The sequence below is a fragment of the Stegodyphus dumicola genome, chromosome 2, assembly GCF_044657685.1.
Source record: "Stegodyphus dumicola isolate Sdum_Otavi_A_Nest chromosome 2, ASM4465768v1".
NCBI lineage: Eukaryota > Metazoa > Arthropoda > Arachnida > Araneae > Eresidae > Stegodyphus > Stegodyphus dumicola.
Genome location: NC_140769.1, coordinates 15,022,309 through 15,044,650, shown reverse-complemented (window position 1 = coordinate 15,044,650; position 22,342 = coordinate 15,022,309). Strand labels below are relative to the sequence as shown.

General features: G+C 35.4%; 1 non-coding gene across 1 annotated transcript; it reads right to left on the bottom strand.

Annotated features, from left to right (window-relative positions):
• Nucleotides 1-21,648: 21,648 nt before the first annotated feature.
• TRNAT-AGU (transfer RNA threonine (anticodon AGU)) lies at nt 21,649-21,722 on the bottom strand. Its single transcript has one exon. It is a non-coding gene; the product is annotated as a tRNA-Thr (tRNA).
• Nucleotides 21,723-22,342: the final 620 nt, after the last annotated feature.

Here is a 22,342-nt window from a genome sequence, read left to right as displayed (position 1 = left end):
TTTTCGGAATATTATCTGAGAAATCCTTCCAATGTTTAGATATTTTGGTAATACAAGAGCGAATCACGTTTTTTCTGTCTTTGTTTACGATAAAGCTTTGGCAGTTTGCTTGTACTCAAGGTGTATGTCTCGACAATTATTTGGACAAGCCAAGATGCCGTTTTACAGCTTCCCTTTTACATGACGGAGCGAAAAAAATAAATATGTAAAACAGGCATCGATATTTACAAGTCGTAACGGTGAGAAAAATAAAATTTTCTAACGCTAGAAACTTCTTTCCGTTATACTTTAATTTGTATCGCGTTTTATCTGCTATGTACACTGCTCGTAAAAATTAAAGGATAATCTGAAAGATATTGTTACGAACTTTTGTATATAAGTAGATAATTTTATAGTAAGTAGATAAATAGAAATTATATGTGAAATTATAGTATTTTTCTCTATAAAGTAACATGAAATACTTAGAGACGAAAACGCGTTGGAGGTCATATTTGCTGGAAAAGTAAGAGTACAGGAGCAGGTCTCTTTAACGTTGAGTAAATCACTAGCTCGCTAAACTCGCGAGATATCGCCAAGCTGGCGACTAATTGGCTAGAAATCCCTCAAACTCTGTAAACTTAGCTACCATTTCGCACCATTTTGGTTCTGTCCCTGTATAACTAATTCATACTGTGAAAATATCTTATATACCCCCTTTTAAAGGGCGACTGGTAATTAGGGGGCCCAATCGCCAAATCCTGGTGCTGACGAATTATTGTGCACCACATTTTTTTTAGTTCGGGCTCCACTGTAGACTCATTTGCCTTTTTTGAAGCGGGAGATAATGAAAAATCTGCAATGTCCTCTCAGGGTTCGAACTTGGATTTCTGAAAATTAGATTATTTTGAGGCTGGAGACGCGGAAAATGAGCAATGCTCTGGCCGAGACTCGAACCTAGACCTCTCGAATACGCGCCGAACGTGCTACCGTTACACCACGAAGGCATTAAGAAAGGAGGGAGACAAAATACTTTATATATTACCCCTTTTAAAGGAAGACTGGAGATTGGGGGGACCCAGCCGCCAAATCCTGGTGTTGACGAATTATTGTCCACCACTTTTCTTTTTTAGTTCGCGCGCCACTTAGTTATTTAATTTTTTTTATGCAGTGGCTATGAAAAATGTGCAAGGTACTCGCCGAGACTCGAACCATAATCTCTCGAATACGCACTATGTTTGCTACCGTTATATCACGAAGGCGTGCTAGAAGGAGAGAAAAATACCTTATAGTATAAACGTTTTTAACTGTATTCTGTTTCTATTTTAAACACCGTACAATAATGAAGTTAAAATTATGGTAATAATATATGTTAATGCAGTACTTTCAAAATTATAAGGACTTCTCAACTTAAACGTCGTTCTTACTTATCCGTCTTTTCCTATTACGCCTTCAAAATCGTGTGAGAGATATAAATTAAAATCCAAAACACTAAAATAATAGCAAAATGAAACCTTTCAAGCGCAATTTGCAGAGACATTAGGTATTTTGCAGCTGGAGACGTGAAAAATAAGCAATGCCCTCTCCGGCACTCGAACCATGGACCTCGAGTGTGCTGACGTCGAGTGTGCTGACCACTACACAACGAAGGCATGCTAAGAAGGCGGGAGAAATACCTTACATACTTCCCTTTTAAAGGGCAACTGGCGATTAGGGGATCCAATCTCCAAATTCTGGTGGTGGAGAGATCATCAACCGTCACCTTTCTTTTAGTTCTAGCGCCACTGTATAGACATTAGGTATTTTAGAGCGGGAGACGTGATAAATGAGCAATGCCTTCGCCGGCACTCGAACCATGGACCTCTCGAATACGTGTCGAGTGTGCTGACCACTACAGCACGAAGGCATGCTAAGTAGGCGGGAGAAATACCTTATAAACTTGGTGCAAAATATAAACCTTCTGAACAGAGAGAGAGAATAAAGGAAGAATACATGATAATGTCTGAAATAATATACGATCCATTATGAAATGTTTCCTCTTAAAATCCTCTTTCTGCGTAGACCTACATTCCGTTTGACCTGGAAGAAAAAAAGGTTAACTCAGTACAAAACGGAACTCTTTCTGACAGTTCCCGATAGCCTTGATCTACGTATATACTTTACAAGTGGCCTCAACTTGGTAAACTAGCCTCGAAGCACTTTACGGTTTTGTGTAAGAGGAGAGAGACAACGGAAAGTTCATATACTGCAAATAATGCGGGGGTGACCTCAAACAATAGTGTTCACACACGGACAATATGGTTTGCATTCAAAAATGTCTCATCCGCTATTAATTGAGTACCAGATGCATTTTGTCAAGAAAGAAATATCGGGCTTTTGGTTTCATTTTTCGCGCTTATTTTTTAAAAAAATTGCAATTTGGTAATTTCTAATTATAGTATATAATTTCAAAAGAAAATTTTTCACATGTTTTGAATTTAAATGTATAAATATTTTTAAAATATGAAAAGATAGTAAGGTTCTTATATTATACTGGTTATAACTATTATACATACTTATACTTGTTATAACCAGTTATTATGATTTTGATCTTTATTTTAACTTCCTTTTAGCCCAAAGGGGCACTTTGGCCAGAAGGGCTATTAATTTCGTTTTGGCATTTTGCGTGGTCCACTATAAAACGGCGTTTCACTCTTCAAATTGTTGCTACCAAATATTAGAGCCCTGCATTATATTTAAAAAAATTAAATAATGAAGAATCTGCATGAATGTATGTTTCTCGCATCGTGAAAAAAACAAAGATACTTACAACCAACCAGTTTTGAATAACGTAGTCCTCCACTCGAATATAGGCATCTGGAAGCCCAAATTTGGAATTTGTTTCATTGTCTATTTCGTATTTTCTAAAACTTTAATGAATTTTCGATTAACAAGCTCAACGATTCCAAAGCGAGCATAGCGACAGTGTACGAAAAAAATTTTTTTCCAGTGCTCAAGACTGTGTATCGGAAACTCTAAAGCTACTCTCTTTTTAAATATTTTGTGATATTGCCGATGAATTGAATTTTATGGTTTAAATACGAAGAACATGATATTTAATAAATAAAGGTAACACACAAAACGTTAAAAAAACGCAACTTTGGGCCTAATATAAAATCTGAATTTTCAGATATTCCCCCCCCCTTTTTTTTTCTTTATTCCTCACCAGAATGCAAATTAGTTTGTAGTGTATTGATTCAAAAGTTCTGGCACTCTCCAACCATTGTTAGAATTCTGCCAACTCTAACTAAATGTAGTTAGCTCGGCTTTGTATTTTCAAGCAGCCGATGCTGTAAACTTACGTGCCGGTACATTATTTGAGTCAGTTTGTTGCTTAGGCATTTAACTGCGTAATCTTTGACTACTGATCAACGCTTAAGCTTACTTGACTGTTATTATTTAATTTATATCACTGAAGGAGAAGGCTCTATATCTAAACCTTCGAAACTAGATCTGCAAATTTATGAATGCAAATTTATGCTGATTATTTTATTGCCTTAACACCTATTCAACATGTCTTTTATGACTCAGATAGTAAGGGAATGTTGTAAGGGCCTAAAAACCTATTTACGAATTCTCAGATATACTCTCAGAAATTGCTCATCGTTATCGAAGGATAATGAACCAAATGTTTAACCTTTCCTGCAGCTTCATGCAACTAAGCTGACACCCCTTGAACTACCTCCGTATTAAGCCGGAGGGCCAGCTGATGTCCGTTAGCTTAGTCCATAGCTTAGATACCAAACTCGCTTGCTACGCTACGGGAGCCTCAATCCTGCAAGAACCAAGGCCATCTTCATGGGATATGGTCCCATCGAGATGGCTTTGCAAGAACTGTCTCTTTCAACCCCGGTGTGGGGGTATCACAGGGAGCAGAGACTACCAAGGGGAAAAGGCAATCATTGGACTCCGTGTTTCTGGCTAGCCCATTCGGATGGCCAAAGCCACTACCATCCGAGGTACCTAGGCTGCTCTTTCTGGCAAAAGGAACCGAGTTCGTGTTAGTGTGTCCCCAAGGCCGCTACTGTCATAAGAATAGACTAAGCCAGTGTATGCAACCCAGGAGTTTGGGGAGGATAAGGGATGTTGTAAGGATTTAAGCAATTATTTTATATTTATTTAAATTTAACTGTATTTAAATTTTTTATTTATATTCAAACATCTGCAATAAAAAAATGAATGTCCAATACAAAATTGCTGGGGAAAATTTTGCTTTTTTCTGTTATCCTAATAAGGAATAGCACCCAATAGAAAATGACGAAAGTATTTATATCTCCACTGAATAACCACCGGGTTGAAGAGTGCTATTCTGCGATGAATGAAAATGTGTATTTTTAGCGTCCATACACTCAGCTGACGAAATATCTAAACCACCTTAAGCAAGCGAATGGACGGATGCCAGATTGTTTGTGTCTTATTCATCCTCACCTCCTCGACTCGGTTTATCAAAGTGTGTAACGAGTCCAAGAGAAAATGCAATGCGTCTGGCACACAACAACGTTGCATCACACCGAAGATGCTGTCACCCAGATTGTGTTTTTGACACGAGCTTGGACAAACACCAGTGTCAACAGCACTTCGAATTCATTCCTGACCCAAAGCGTGGCTCGTTCTCAATCTCATTCTAAAATACATGGAAAATGTTATTTAGTTTAAAGAGAGCGTGAAATTAAATAAAAAAGGCAAGAATTTTCCTGACGATGCGTAAGCTGTTAAATGGGGGTATTTCTGTAACACTTCGCAAGATTTTGGCTGGTTGGAAAATCTGCAAAACTTAAAAGTGCTCATACCCACCCCTTTTAACGTAAAATACGCTAGGTGGAGTTACGTTAGTGTGGCGTGTTTTCACCTTTACTTTACCATACTCAGAAACTAAAAATGTGTATTCTTGGAAAACATGGAGCAGTGATGTGAAAACATTCCTTCCTTTAGGCAGACAGTCTGTAAGGTATCTTTCACCTCCATACCGCGTACCTTCGTGATATAAATGAAAAGCACCTCCGGCTAACAATCGGGAGATCCTAAGTTCGAATACCGGCGAGGGCATTGCACATTTTTCATACTTTTTGTTTCGACAAAGTTAATGACCCTACTCGTCAACATGTGAGTTACTTTATGTGATTAAACAAAATATTCGATTTTTTATAGGCAACAGTAATCAACCGTAAATTTAGGTTTGTTTTTTTAATAGCCCCCCAAAAAAGTTTGTCCCGAATGGGATATTAATCTGAAAACGGCATTTTGCGCTGAATCACTATAAATGGTGCATCACTTTGCAAATTGTTGCCACCAAATAGTATCCCCCTGTTTTATATTTAAAGAAATTAAATAATGAGGAATCTGCATGAATATAATAAAGATCATGCACGCATTTTTCTCGCATTGGGAAACGGTACCTAGAGCCATTAACTTTTGAATAACGTAGTCCTCCACCCAAACATGGGCAGCTGGAAGCCCGAACTTTGAATTTCAAATTAATTTTATTATCTATTTCCCATTTTGTGAAACTTTAGCGAATTTTTAATTAACAAACCCAAAGATTTGAAAACGAGCAGTGGCAACACTGTACGGAAAAATAAAAATACATTTTTATCTCCAGCGCGCGAGACTGCCTATCCGAAATTCTAAAGCTTTGCTGTTTTAAATACTTTATGATTTTTCTGTTGAATCGAATTTTGTTTGTCGTAAGCGCGGAGTACATGATATTTAATAAATAAAGTAAACACACAAAAGCGTTAAGTAATAAAAAGACAAAAAAAAAAAAAAATACTGTAAAGACATCTTTTTAAGAAAACTGAATATTGACATGATGAACTGAGAAAAGGCTAAAAAACAGAAAAATGTTTTGTACCAACAATTAATGCTGCATCGGGAATTCTAAAACGTATACTGTTATGCTACTAAATTGTTTGTCATTTTCCTGTTGAATTGTGTATGGCGCAAATGCGAAAAAAAATATGCATAATATTAGAGTTAAGACAAAAAAAGAAAAAAGAAGAAGAAATGGGTTAGTAATAGTGAGTGTAACAGCACACTGGTAGACTGCGAGCTGAGCGAGAGCATAAAAAACCTTGGTACTTACGGAAAATTGCGTGGACCACAAGAAACGGCGCCAATCGCGCCAAACCAAAAGAAAATTACTAAATGCAAGGAAAAAACATTCTATTCTTACTTTTCTTTCAAATGTATTTATTATACTATTATTTATTTATATTTAATTTTTCATTAAAAATTTCCATTATTTTTTATTAAGGAGATATAAAAGCATTTACTTTCGCTAGGTTTAATTTTTGCAAGAAAATATAAGTCTCGCGAAATACTTTTTTTTCGCCTGAAATAATAATAAAAAATCATAAATTTTTCCATAACTTTGAAAATATTCAACAGCATGCTCTTCTGTAGTAGGCAGGTCCCAAATTTTAATCCTTTAAAAAAAAAATAAAAATAAAAATAAAATGCGTGATAGAGGGAAAAAAAGGGAGTCTTTACACAAGAATAATAACTAAACACGAGTAATCAAGGTTACACCAAACCGAGCGTGTTTGAAGAAGACTTCCATTTTTGGCGAAAAATCGCGTAGTTTGATGTCTTTTCTTTAATACGCAAAAATGGTCGACGGGATTTTCCATAAATATCAAAAACCTTAAAGAACTCTTTTGGGTAACTGTCAAAATCTAAAAAACTTTCAAATTTTTTTTTATTTTTATTTCTATTTTTTAATTTTTATTTAAGATTTCTATTTTTTATTTTTATTTAACATATAGCAAAATGAAGTTACTTTCATGACATTTACTGAAGAAAATTAAATTGCTTGGAATATATATGTTAAATTTTAAAATTTTAAAGAATAATTCAAGTAAAATTATATTTTGTTAATTAAAGTACCCTATGAAAATAAATGCTGCTATACTTATAAAAATTTTGTAAACGTGTATGTATATACATATTGGCCCTCAGTTCATTTTTATGGTAGGTAGCATTTTTATGGAGTAAACTGGTAGATGATTTGCTGGAAAGTAAGGTAGGTATGTTGCTGACGGAAGACGGGGACGCCTGGTGGTTACCAGAGATAAACAGGCACCCTCGCCTTCCACTATCTAATGGCAACAACTCACTGTGGCCTCAAGAGACCACACCGGGAGCTTATTAAGAGCGCAGGAGTTTAATGGCCAAACAGAAGCGACTTATTGACATTGCTTGACTAATTACATAATTACAGGTATGAGACTGGTGGGACGGATTTACTGATTAGGTGCTCAGAGCTAAGTACTAAATATATGAAAACACAAAAACATAAAAATATACAGACAACACACACACACACACACACACAAAAAAAAAAAAAAAAAAGGATGCACTTGATTAACACTGAAGACAAATAAAACACAATTAAAAAAATAATAATAACACATGTCAGATACAAATTTGGCTTCATTGACCACATATATTGTACATTATGGGGTGTGTTAACAGACGAAGGGCCATAATATGGGATTAATATGTGATTGCTGGACATTGATATGGAGGACAAGGAGAGGTCCTATTTGTGGAGTGCATAGGTTGCTGAGTGTGTGAGCACGCCGAGCGCGTGAGCACTTCTGTTAGTGGCGGACGCTGTGGGATTATGCAGCGTCGTATATATCTTCTTCCATAGCTGCGAGCTGGTCAATGACCTTACAGATTTTATTGATTGCAGGTTTGTTTTTAATAATGAACCGTTGAAAGGCGTCTGTAGGAGGAGTGGGATGCTTAATGTGGTTGTCTGCTGTGAATGGGCAAGAGTAGATGTAGTGTTCCGGTGATCCAAGTTGGCCGCACACGCAAGCATCTGTAGTGGAGATGTTGTGCCTATAATAATTCGCTGGATAGGGGCCATGTCCCGTTATGAACCGGGTGAGTTGGGGTATAGCTATGAGGCGTGATAGAGAGACTTTTGGTAGGAAATTGTAGGTCCGCCGTCCAGTGTCACACGCGTTCCATTCCTCTTGCCATTTTTTGAGTAGGTCTTCTTTGAGAAGCCTCCTTAGATGTGATGGTGGTGTACGGATACAAATTTTCTGAACTTCAGAACTGGTGGCGGCTTCTTTGGCTAGGGTGTCTGTTGCCTCGGTTCCATCGAGACCAGCATGCACCTTGACCCAGGTGAGGTGAATGCGTTGCTGGTGATTGACGGAGAGTAGCTTTTGGATTTCGGAGGTAATTGGGGAGGTGTGGCTTAAGTTTTGAATTGCCAGCGGTGAAGATTGGCTGTCTGTACAGATCACAGCTGACTGTATCATGGCCTTGAAGCGAAATCAGTTTCGGAAGGTCACGTGATCGAAATAGTCGATCTCTTTCTCTTTACCATAATCCCGGAGTTAAAGTTTACCGAAATAATAGTTTGTCTTAAAATAATTATAAATTAATAAACGTGAGTAGGTCGTATGATTTACATTAAATTTTTCATACTGCAATATTTTTAAAGGCGGTAAAAATGTATATCTTCAATAATTTTTAAAACAATTTGTACTTCGTTTATGTAACTAAAAATATCATTGAGAATCACCACATGCGAACTTCATTTATGTAATTTTGATAAAAATGAAATCCATTTACGTAATCTGAATCAAATTTATTGTCAAAATAATATAAAATCCACATAAGGGGGGGGGGGAAATTCAATAGATTTATGAATGTAAATTTTAGATTTTCATACTAGTAAAATAAATATTAAGGGAAGAATTATTTTGTAAAACTCCATGCCGCTACCATCGCATCAGCTATATAAATTTTTAGAAGACAAATACCCATAGTCATCTCTCTTCACTTCATTCACTAATAAAATCTGCATATCTCAATTTTATCAAAACAGGGAAATGAATTAAAATTCCTTAAATGCTAGAAAATTTGAATATAAAGATGAACTTACATGCTTGTTGTACTATAAATAAATCTTTCAAGATAATATCAAAGAACTAAATGCTAATTACATTCATAAAAAAGGACAGCCATCTATTTGTACTAGTTCCAATTTAAATCAAATTTCAATCAAAATCACTTTTTCCAAACCATCCAAGAGGTAAGTGGTTGGTTTTATTTAAAGTAATTTCTCCAAATTACAGGTGTATTCCACTATTAAAAATAAATTCATAAAACTTGAAGCTGTACCATATACATACATGCTACATATTATACATAATCTATGCAGAAACAAAGCATAAATCAAAATAAACAATTGAGTTATTAACTGAAATTAATTAAATTTGTTAACATTTTATATTAACATTTTATATTGATTTTGTCATTTTTATATTTTGCATAATTATTTAACATTATTTTACAAGTTATCAAACATATTTTCTAACCGAGTTTGTAAAGTCATTCCACAAGTGCAAGAATCTGTTAAATTAAAGTAACTGTATGGTGTACTAACCGTATCCAAGATAACTTATATAAAATATCCATTTGCTTTCCTGGCATAAGAAATGTATTTTCCATGTTTTTAAGAATTTCACCAAACAAGAAATATACAATTGAAGATTTTAATAGAGTAACTTCAGATGGAAAATTTTTAATTTCCCCCTTATCTAATTCTTTAAGAAAACCAAAAATATCATCTGCTGTATCTACTGAATGAATACTTTGCAACCAGTCCTGTCAAATATTGCATTTTATCACCCTTAATTTTTTCATGGCATCATAACCTGAAACATAAACTAGCACTGCTAAAATATCAGAAGAAACATTTTCTATAAAAAAATCATTAATTAGTAAATTTGATTATTAATATTAATATTCGCAAAAGTAAAGATAGAATCCTTATCATAATCTGGTAAAAGGGACATTCATATTTGATTGAAATTATAATATTGTTTTTAAAACGAAGCTTCTTCTCATTTTCTAATAATTGTAGGTCATTTATTTAATAATCTGAACCTGACATTTGCCGATACAATTCAGAACGTGATTCAGGAGTATTGAAATTTTCCTAGCAATATGTACTCAGCTTCATACTTTTGAAACAAACATGGAATTAATTGAATGCATCTGTAATTGTTATTAATGACTGAAAAGTTTGTGGTGATAAAGTTTCTTTTATTGGGACAGAATGTCAAATATGCTATTAGAAAGAAATAATCAAAACAAGGAATTCCTAATTTACTATTCCAAACAAATATTCAAAACAACACTAGGCGAAACGTCCAAACTAATGTATTCGATGTTATGTTAAAATGAAATACTTGAATACGATTGAGAACAGCTACAATTTTTCCCAAATAAATCTAAAAATTAAAAAAGTATAAAACGAAGTAGAGATAAAAATATTATTTACTTAGCATAAGTGATTTAAAATCACTTAATAGCAAAATATACATCCAAAAAATCCACGACCACGAGTTCACAACCACACATTACCACAAAAATACATCGACCATCTTGATCACGTGACTTTTGCGCTTCAAGGCCATTATAGAGTTGGCTGTGGTACAGATGCATGCTTGGTGGTAGCAGTTATTTAGTATGTCGTTGGTGGCGTTGAGGATGGCCAAGGCTTCTGCCTGGAATACACTATTGAAGTGCCGCAGTACTGCCTTCCAGCTGGTATGTTCATCGTTTTGGTGATAGCAAAGGTAGGCGCTTCCATCTCCGTCTTCAATCTTGGATCTGTCGGTGTAGAAGACATAAGTAGCGTTGGGAATACTAGAAGTGCTATTGTTGTCTATGGTGATGCGGAAGTTTCTACCTTGAATGCCTGGACGTGGGCGTTGAGTGGGGCGAGAGTTTTCATATAAGGTCAGACTGTGGGTTGTATCGTGGAAGCTGGCGTCTTTGCGCAGTTGCAGGACTCTCTGGTTATTGTAGCTTCTTGCTCGGCTCTAAGGTATGGTGGTGGTATGCCTGCAAGCATGGTGGCCGCAGAGGTGGCTGTGGTGCGAAAACCTTTGCACATCATTAGTGCGAAAAATCTTTGGATGGTCTGTAGTTGTTTAAGTTTCTGGCTTTGCATCGGCGTCGCCCATATTGCGGCAGCTTAGAGGACTATGGGTTCAATCACTGTCATGTATAAAATCTTGTTAATATATGGGTTTCGTCCCCAATTTATACCTTGAAATTGACGGGCCTTGCGTACTATGGCGTGTGTCTTAATTGAGTTGCTGTAAATGTGGGATCCATGTAAGGCCTTTGTTCCATGTTAAGCCTAAATACTTGAGCTCTTTGAGAATTTTTAGATTTTTCTGTTGGAGTTTGATACATGGATTTCTGCTTGGGTTGATGCCTGGCTTGGGAATAATTAGAGCGGTTGATTTGGCAGTGGAGATGGTTAATTTGAGTTCTTCGCAGAGGAAGCTGAAATTGTGTAATATTTGAGTGCTTCTGTGTTCCAATTCGTTTCTGGTGCCACCCTGGATTAGGAACGTAACGTCGTCTTTTGCATAGGCAACTAGTTGTGTATGCTGTGGCTAGTTGGTGGAGATGATGCTGTTGAAAGTTAGATTCCAGAGCACTAGGTCGGCGCAAGATCTTTGCGGACATCCTCTCTCCTGCTGTTTGATGGTTGTCCCGTTGTTGTTTGGGACCAGGAGGAAACGATTCTGGAAGTAACTGTCAAATATGCCATAGATGTTACTGGGGCATCGAGATGAGCGGAGAGCTTGTTTAATGGCCGGCCACCAGAGGGTGTCAAAGGCACTCTGAAGGTCAATTGAGACAAAGGCCGTGTGAAGCTGTTGTTCTTTGTTGTGGTGGATTATCCATCGAACTCCCTCCAGTGCATGCAGTGTAGACAGGCCAGAATGAATGTCGAACTGCCTGCTGCTTAGGATGCGGTTCTCTTGTACATGAAAGTTGAGTCTTTGTGCTATTAGTTTTTCGTAGACTTTCCCTAGAGCCGGCAACAGGCAGATAGGTCGGAGAGAGCTTGGGCTTTGGGGATCTTTGTTCTTTTTAGTGAAGAAGATTGCATGACCAGTTTTAAAGGCGCTGGGGAAGAGCTCATGTTTCAGGAGGGTGTTGAAGAAGTGTAGAAAGAAGATGGGATGTGATTTGTAGGCAACCTTGAAGTGTCAGGCCGTCAGGCCCCGGTGCTTTCTTCTTGAGCAGGGTACGATAGATTTGTGTGATTTCTTGCCTGGTGAAGGGAATGTCGTCTTGGGTCATCGGTGTTGCATGGTTGTTTCTAAGAAACTTTTGTTCCGGTGAATCATGAGCTAGGTTGTCTGAGGGAAAGGCGGTGCTCAAGATAATTGCAGCAGTGTTTGAGGTAAGGCTGGTGTTCGAGTCGCCGCTGAAGATGGTGGGAGCGAAAGGGCATTTGAGACGAATTCTGCCTATTGCGGCAGTTGCTTCTATGATGGTGTCTGCGGGGGGAGTAGATGGAGCTGAGGATGAAAAACATGTCTGAAGTTTCGAGAAGGATAGCGACATAGTCTCTTTCCGTTGTTACTATTACGAGAGTCCAAATCGGGTTGCATATTATGATGGCTGCTTGTAGGGCTTGGGTGTTTTCGTTCACTTGGATTGTTCTCCAGGAAAGCGGAAAGGAAGCTACTTGGCCGTTCTTGTAGTAAGGCTCCTGAATGAGAAAGATGTCGGTATCGTTTTTGGATGGCATGTGCTGTGGCTTGTATGGTTGCCGCCTTTGCTCATTGCAAATTTATTTGAATGCACTTGAGGAGGCTGTCTGGTGTTGTGACTGTTAAGTTGCATATAACTGGTGGGGAGTGAGCTGGCGGTAGGTTGTGACAGGCTCTGGAGCTCTGAAGTGGGAGATTGTAAGCTTGTGCAGAATTCAGGTAAGACTGACTTGGTTGGGCTATGGTAAGATTAGTAGTTGGTGCTGCGTCGAATCCTCTCGATGTACTTTTGGTAGGTGGGACAGGTCGGGTGGTACGCTGGATATCCACAAGGGATTGTGCCTTTTGTCTTATGAATAAAATCATCGCAGTTGATGCATGTTGGATGGATCGCGGCGCAGTATTTGACGTTATGTGCGCCGGAGCAGAAGGCGCAGTATATCTTGTTGCGTCAGTCTTGTTGTAGGTGGTACTGAAATATTCTGTGATCGCTGGAAAACAAGGATCTTAAACCCTATAACTCTATATGGGACATCAACTGAGCTTTGAATTTGGCGCTGTTAGGACGGCAAATACAACTCGCCTCTTTCTCAGACGATTTTTCAAATAAGTTTATTTCAAAACACTTCCATTCGATTACATAATAAAATAAAATGTACTCTTAAGTTACAAGTTACGTTCTTGTTTTTCTTGTGTAATGGAACATAGATGTTTCAAAATATTTGATTATTTTTCAAATGAATTTATTTAAAAAGATTTCTGTTCTATTACATAATAAAGCAAGTATGCTGTGAAGCTCTGTTCATATTGTGAGTCACTGCATGATCCCACTCAAATGTTCTAAAGTAGTTGAACCATTTTTCAAATGTGTTTATTTCAAAAGACTTATGCTCAGTTACGTAATGAAGCAAAATATGTTCTAAGGTTTTGTTCATATTTTGCTTTATTGTGCGATAAAACAAAGATGACATAAAACGCGTTTTCAAACGATTCTCTTTCATAAAACTTTCTGTTTGTTTGCGTAATAAAGCAAATGTGTTTTGAGGCGGTTTTTTTTTTTTTTTTTTTTTTTTTTTTTTTTCTTGTGAAACGTAATAAAGCAAAATGAACTCCGAAGGTGTAAGATATTAATGGGTTTCTCAGCCAAGTTCATAAAAATAACATTCTACAGGTGCACCATAAAAAAAAATTACTTCGTCAGCGCAGTGTTTTTCCACCTTTTTGGGGTTAACACTATTTTTACTCAAGTGTTTTTCACCGCTGCACCCAAACTAACTAAAGCAAGAAATAAAAAGATTAATTTCGCCTTTTTTACGTTGTTTGTTTTAGTTTTAGAAGATGATTTACACAGATACGAGACTTTTATCGAAAAATTCGTTTTGAACTTTGAAATACCTCTGTTCTTGAGTGGCAACATAAGTGAGGAAGGCTAGAAAGGAAAAAGAATGCATATCTTTTCTGTTTACTCCGCATTAAAAATGAAGTTCGAAAGTTCAAGGCTCAGATTCTTCAATTTAATGCAATTTTCTTAAATTTTTATCTACTCCTACCGTATTTTGACTATTATCTGGAAATTTTGAAGTGCGCCGAAATCCTTGTTGCCATTAGTGAGATTCTAAATCTCTAAAATGTAAATAAACCTTTGAAATGGAATTCTAGAATTGACTCGATGAATGCAAATCGAACTTGAGCTATCAGAATATCTGATATCGAAAGTACGTGACTTTCTTTTCTTCGTGTTTTAGCAGTAGGGTATTTATTTTTATTTATTTATTTGTTTATATATATATATAATAGCCGCATTCTTGTGACGTCACCTGTATGAAGCAACTATCTCATAAGACAACTTATCTAGTATTATTACGTAATGAAGCAAATTATGTTCTGAAGAGTGCGGATGACATTTATGGATAATAGAAGAAATAATTCCATAATAATGGAAAGTAATAATAATATAACAAGAACGTAATAAAAATAATTTAACGCTAAAAATCTAAAAGGGTTCAGATTTTGACAATGGCCCAAAATAGCTCCTTTAAAGTTTAATATGATTTATCAGTATATATTATCAGAGATCGACCAGTTAGAATAGCGAAACATATTATAGTATATTAGATAAATATGCAGTTAGACTATTATGGTATATATCTTATAACCTGTTATATATCGTCTGTATTTTTAAAAAGTGAAAAACAAAATGTGTAATAAAATTTTATGAAAATATTTAATGTTTTTAATTAGATTATAGAGTTCCTCACTTTTATTCTATTAAACTAAGTGTCTAGGAACCTAGTGAACTGCTAAGTGAATAATCGTTTAAGTCCAAGAACAGAAACGTTGTAGAGTCATTAGGTTATTTTTTTAAAGCAGGAGTGATGAAAAATGAGCAACGCCTTCGCCGGGAATCGAACCACGGACCTCTGGATACGCGCCCGACATGCAGACCACTACACTACGAAGGCACGCTAAGAAGGCGGGAGAAATACCTTATTACGTAAACTTCGAGAAGGATTAATTACGCTTTTTATTTTTGCTCCAAATACACATAAATGAAACAATATATCTATTAGATATATTATTTCATCTATATAAATATATTTCACCTATATCTATATTTAAAATATAGATCTAACAGTCGACCTATTTCTCAGGGCGTACATTAAAACCTCTGCTTGGGCTTAAAATGTAAGTGTGAGTGAATGCACCGCTATGATGGCTTCCGACCACGGACATGAACCAAACGAAATTATATACCGAAGTAATGAAGTTGAATATTACATACTAATAGAAGTTTCTATAGCTTGATAAAAATACGGGCACCAAGCGTTATTCTGATTATCTGCTTTAAATTCTGAACATTTGAAACATAATATTATTCATGGCTGTTTCATGTCACTTTGTGAGATAGGCATTGCCAGAAGTTGTTTTTGAATTCGGTATACCAAGGGACTCCGGCTGTTTTGACCTGGAATAGCCGCCAGACTTGATGCCGAATCGCTGATTGCGAGGAATTTCTGCTGTTGGCATGTGTTCGCATACCTAATTGCAGCATTTATAGCTAGAAGCTCTGCTTAGTATACCGAGTTATTCAAGCTTAGTTTCCTCTTCCACTCAAATGTTACAATACCATTTTCCAGTCTACAGAAGGCGCTGTCCCTGTCGTTCTCCGTTTGGAGCCATCTGTGAAAATTTTATTACTGTTGCATTGAATTGGTCGATCATTTACGCTGATACCATCCAAGAGATCAAAAACATCTAGATGAAAGTTATTGCAGATGTTTTGCTCCTCGTAGTCCGAATGGTGATAACTATGACCCCATAGTGTTGAAGTTTGACCCAGCCTGGTAAACCTTAGGACAGCTGCCTCCCTTTCAACTATCAAATCTAGAGCAGAAATTCCTGCCAGTTGTTGTAGGGCTAGTGTTGGCGTGGTGCGGTAGGCCCTGCATACTTGAAGTAGCTGCTGTTTCTGAATAGAGAGCAGGGATCTTCTCGTGTGAGAGGTAAGTTCATCACCCCAGATTACCATTCCGTAAGTTTTCTGTAATGACCCTCTGCCAAATTTTTAGTAGTTTAGATGAGAGACCCCGTGTATGTGAAGTCATGCGTCTCATTTTGTTGCTTAGGATGCAAATTCGAGTCTTAAGATTCCTGACATGTGACATCCAGGAAAGTCTGTTGTCGAGTATTAGCTCAAGATATTTCAATTGGCGGAAACATTTTACCAGTATCTCATAGAGTTTAGCACTTGGATGGCTTCTAAGCTGCCTGCTGCGTCCTATGAGTAAAGCTTTAATTTTTTGTGCCGAAATCTGAAGCTTATGTGCTTTGGCCCATTGGAAAAATAGATCAAGACAGTACTGAGATCTCATTTCGAGGTTCCTCTTTCCTGCCACAACTAGCATAAAATCGTCCGCGTAGGCTATAGTTTAGTTATATTCTACTCTCTCGAACTGACGAAATGCGAATTTGCCACTAAATTCCACAGGGTTGGTCCAAGGCATGACCCCTGTGGGCACCCTCTAAAGACATTTTTGACATAAATGCCACTGTCTGATGTTACTTGTACACTTCAGTCTTGAAGGTACGAGCAAAGGATGGTAATAATGGCTGTCAGGCAGACCATATTGTGCAGCAAATGTATTACGTCTGGCCACCAAAGGGAATCAAAGGCTCCTTTGATGTCAATAGCTGTTGCCAGTGAATGCAAGTCGTTATCCTTGTTCTGTTGGATAGTGGCCATTAATTCTTTTATGGCATGCTCAGTTGAGTTGACCAGTCGGAATCCATATTAGTCGGGGTGCAGGGCATTGGTCCTTTGCAGAAAAAAAGTCCAGTCTGGAAAGAATTACTCTTTCCAATACCTTACCGAGCGCTGGCAGTAGACAGCACTCCGTAACAGACAGCACCCATTTTGATTGCAATCGGTCGCACGAAAAGTATATAAATATATGTGTATATATATATATATATATATATATATATCCACTTTGTTACTCAGTTCAGTGATCTGTTTCTTTATTCTTATATGTTTGTAAACTGTACATTTTTTGCTTTAAAACCATTTGAATTATGTTGCTCTTATCTTTCGGTTAAGGTTTTTATGCCTTTAGTAAATCTGCATGCAATATTTGTGGAATTATCAACAATTTGAAAGTTGTTTAAGTGCAGCTAAGCCTAATTATTTTTACCATAGCAGCCATATTTGCTTACATTTGAAACCTAGCAGAATGGTGGATTTGTTGCCAATCTAGAGAACCTAAGCTTCGCAACAACAAAGATAACGCCTTCTTATATTACTGCGAATTAAATCATGTTTAATCCATTTTGGAATTTATTCGAAGAAATAAGTGTTTAAGATTTACTTAGTAATTTTTAATATAGATATTTTGAGTTTTTATATATTTTTGCCTTGTCGCGAAGTGAGAACTGGATTAATTGAATGAGAAATACTGAATCGTTTGTGAAAAACTTTTTTTTTTGTTTGTTTGTTTGTTTAATTTCTTTCATACATCGTTTTAGTACATCGTTAGTTTTCATACATCGTTATAGTATTTGAATAGAACATGTGACAACGATTAGATTAGTCTTCAGATGATATAATTTTTTTTTTTTTTTTGCATTCTGAATTATAAAATGAATGAAATGTAACGTTGTTACGTGAATCTAGCGCCAGAGTATCGCTATGGTAAATAAATATAGTGAATTTTAAAGAGTGCGTTTATTCTATTGTGGTTTATGCGCTATCTACGAAGTAGATTTAATTCAATCCAATAAATTTTAATGAAATGCAAGAAAAATGCGTATTATTTAATATTCCGTACAAGGAAGTCATGTGGTGTACACATCAGATTTTTTATTTTCATAAAGACAAGATGAGCGGTTGAGGCTTACAAAGAGATAGATATATGAAGTGCATATTGTTGATTGCTTAACAGAATGCATGTGTCATTGGTTTAAAAAAATTTCTTTCTGGACATTTTTCACCTGAAGATGACCCGACCTTCTGAAACTGCTGATGACAAAATTAAAGTCATAATTGTATTGATTCGTCATATAACTGTAATAGATATTGCAAAAAAATATTAAATGTATTCCACACAACAATTGAAAATCGCGTAAGATGTCTTGGACTCGTTATCTGGGTTCCGTCGCATAAATTGAAAGAAACTCCCTAACACAACGAATCAACATTTGCCATACGCAATATAAACGATACGAACGTGATACAATTGACTCATTTTCGAAACGAATTATCACTAGTGAGGAAAAATGGATCCTCTACACTAACATTAATGGAAGAAGATTATGGTCCAAGCATGATGAAGTCCATTTCATGAACTGAATTTTCAATACAATCAGTAAATTGTATTATTCTGAGCTGCTTCCCAAACAACCAAACGATCAGCTGATATGTTTACTGTCAACTACTTTACTGGAGGATACAATCGAAGAGAAAAGACCAGAATTGGCAAATCGCAAAGCAATCATATTCCACCACGGCAGCGCGAGGTCTCCTCACACATGTTTAGCAACGCGTTCGAAATTATTGAAGCTTGGTTAAGAAATGGTGTCGCATGCCCCATGTAGTCCCCACCTTCCACCATCGAATTATCGTTTATTTAGAAGTTTACAACTTTTTAATGGTAAAAATTTCAGTAATAATGATGACCTCAAATCGCTCTTGGTTGCGTTTTTTGCTGATGAAGACCAGAAGTTTTATGACAATGGAATTATGAAGTCACCAGAAAAATGGCGAAAAGTCATCGAACAGAATGGGAGATATCTGACTGACTACTATAAATGTTTTTGTATCGAAAGAAAACTGAGGTTTGTTTCCCACTAAAAACCCGAAATTACTTTCTTGCCAAACCGGTAACTTTATATTTTTAAAGCATTCGTTAAATGCTATTAAGAAAAGAGAAATAGTTAGAAGTTGTAGGAAAGAAAGAAAAACATATAGAAAAGAATCTGTATCTTGATCTACCGTGTAATTCTGTTTGACTGTGAGTCAATATTTGTAACCTTTTTGACTGTGACTCAGCAGATGAATATTAATATCTTACGATTGATGGAAACATTGTATTATATTGTTTTCATCTGTTCATATTAAGGAATAACATTTATAAACAAAAATAATAAAAATACTTTTGAAATAAGAAATTTTGCATAGTTTTGCATGCTACTAAGGGATTTATCTTTCATATGACCTAGAAAGAGTTGCTACTCCGATGCATACAATTTCTAATTTATTTTCCACGCTGCCTATTAAATAGCCAGTTCTCAAAATGTTGCCATTCGATGTTTTAAAAAATCTTTAATGTACCATTAAACTTATATCTACAGTTGCTTGGTAACAAACCGAGATATTTAAAATCAGTAAAGGAGCTGCTTAATAATTCATATTAAATTAATTTTGTTTTTAATAATATTAGTAGCATACAATTTATTATGCATGCAAATGTTAAATGGTAACTTTTATGAATATTCTAATATATATTTTTACTCCAAAGGGGCAATTTGCCCAGAAGGATTATTAATTTCGTTTTGGTATTTTGCGTTGATTCATTACAAGCGTTGTTTCACTTTTCAAATTGTTGCCATCAAATATTACCGTCCTGTATTATATTTAAAGAAATTAAATAATGAAGAACCTGCATAAATGTATGTATATTTCTCGCATTGTGATAAAACAAGCCATCAAACCTACCATCAATACCTAGAGCCGTCAAATTTTGAATAACGCTATCCTCGTGCGAATATGAGCATCTTGAAGCCCAAATTTGAAATTTGGAGTTTGTTTTATAATCGATTTCCTATTTTGTAAAACTTTAACGAATTTTGGATTAACTAACTCGAGGATTTCAAAGAAGCAATGGCAACGTTGTACAGAAAAACATTTGTTTTCTCCAGCGCGCGATATTGTTTATCGGAAATTCTAAAGATGTTCTCATTTTAAAATTATTTTGTGATATTGCTCATGAACTGAATTTTATGGTTTTTGTGCGAAGAACATGATATTTAATAAATAAAGGTTAAACACAGAATGTTAAAAAAAAAACGCCCCTTTAGACCTAATTTAGATTTTTTTTAAATATTTTTATCGTTTTATTATTTAATTTATTTTTAAGCCTTATTTTACAAAATATTTTACGACGTTTTTAAAAAAGTTTTACTCAGTTCAAAATACTCGCTCGCGCACCGTTTTTTATACTTTTTTTTTTTTTTTTTTTTTTTTTTTTAAGTATAGCAAGCAAAATATACATATAAAATCCATAATTTTAATTAGTGGTAAGATCAATAAAACTAAATTAATCTATGCAAAACTATAGTTATTCAATAATTGCAAAATGAAACAAATTTTTGAAAATAATGCAAATGTTTCGGTGTTTCCTATATTAAAAAACTGCCACATAGTAAGTTCAGCAATCACTTTGTCCTCATATCGTAGAAATCGTGATTCTTCTTTTTATACAAAAACTTATAACTTATTCTTGTTCCACTAAAATTTCAGATTTTCGTTAATTAGTGCATAATTCTTTGTCACGTAGACAGAACTGAGCAAACTCTATTCACTTAATACTAATTATTAAAATTTGTAGCTGCTAATGCCTGTTTTTTTTTTCACTGCAATAAGCGCCGGTTTGGAGTAACGCCGTCAATAAGCTTTCTGCAGAAAGACGACAGTGCTGCCATCTTGTAATAGATTTAGTACTTACTATTTGTTTTAGATAGAATAAAGCTTACTGTTTACATAGTTTTAATTATAATTTATAAAATAAAATTTTTATAACGTTTTAAAATCCACCAAAGCAGATCATGAATTTCTATGAATAACAGAAGAAATTAACTCAGCAGGAAGTATTAACAATACAAGACAAATTTAAATCTTTTTTTTTAGTTTTCAATGGGAAAAAATACCATTTGAATTGGAAAATATTGTTTGGAAGACAAAAAGTAAACACGAAAATAAAATGAAGGTGTTAATTTCAAAAACACATGAATATTTATGCGTATGTTCTATGAGTAATTCTTATAGTTTTCCAAAATGATGGCTTAATTTTTTTATATTGCTGATTTTAATAATATTATGGCATGTAATACCAGAAACAATTATTTAATGCTTTCAAAGTATGCTATGCATATCAACACAATTACTTTAATAAAATATGTATAATTATTTACTGCATAACAATGACAAAATTTATTTTTCCACACGTTATTGCTTAAGAAATGGAAAGAGGAATTTTTTTTAAAATGGAAGGAGGGGGGGGGGGTATTTGTACAAAATTTTTTTGCCTATGAAGGAGGAAAATTTTATATACATTTTAAAAACTTCCCTTTGTGCATCATGTTTTATCCACACGCGTCCCGAGATTTGAAAGAAATAATTTGTTAAAAAAGTATATAATTTCTTAGTCAACAATATTGCCTAACGGTCTTTCTTGCACACCGCAAGAGACGTAAACAAGTACAAATAATTTGTTAAAAAAAAGCATATAATTTCTTCGTCAACAGTAATGCCTAACAGTCTTTGTTGCACACTGCAAGAGGCATAAGCAAGTAAAAAGTAGAACCGAGGCACCGGTGGGATTCGAACCCACGATCTCCTGTTTACTAGACAGGCGCTTTAACCAACTAAGCCACGGCGCCTCGTTTATGGTTGCACAATTATTCATTGAAATATAAATTTCATTTTTATCAATGCATGGAATTTCTGAAAATAATACATTTTAAAGTTTAAAATCTTTCCAAAGACTGATTTTTATGAAAAAATACAACATTTAATTTTTTTTTAACAAGCTACGGGAGTGTTGGATTGCATGAAGAGAAACTTATTCTCCAGTAATTATAATGTCAAATTTATTTCCCTTCTTTGTTTCTTCTGTGATTTATTCACTTCTTCTTTTGATTTATTCTCATAATTTTAGATCACAATAAGCAATAATAAAAATAAAAGCATTACTTAATTATTTAAAATGCACGTGCACATTCCGTGTTACAAATTAGCATTCACCCCTCCCGCCATATTTTCTTCCTTTCATCCCGAACTGACGAACCGAGAACCGGCATCTATCTACAAAAACTTCCTGAATTATACGAAAATATTTCTATCTGTTCGTTGTTAAAAAATTTAGAAAAAATAACGTTTACGATTAGCCGCAAGCTTGGCGAGTAAAAAAGCAACAGCGCCAACGGGTTCTTTCACGAAGCGCCAACGGCTTTTTTGTGAATGAAAACCCTCTTCTGGTTCATTAAGGAATATTTTCTGA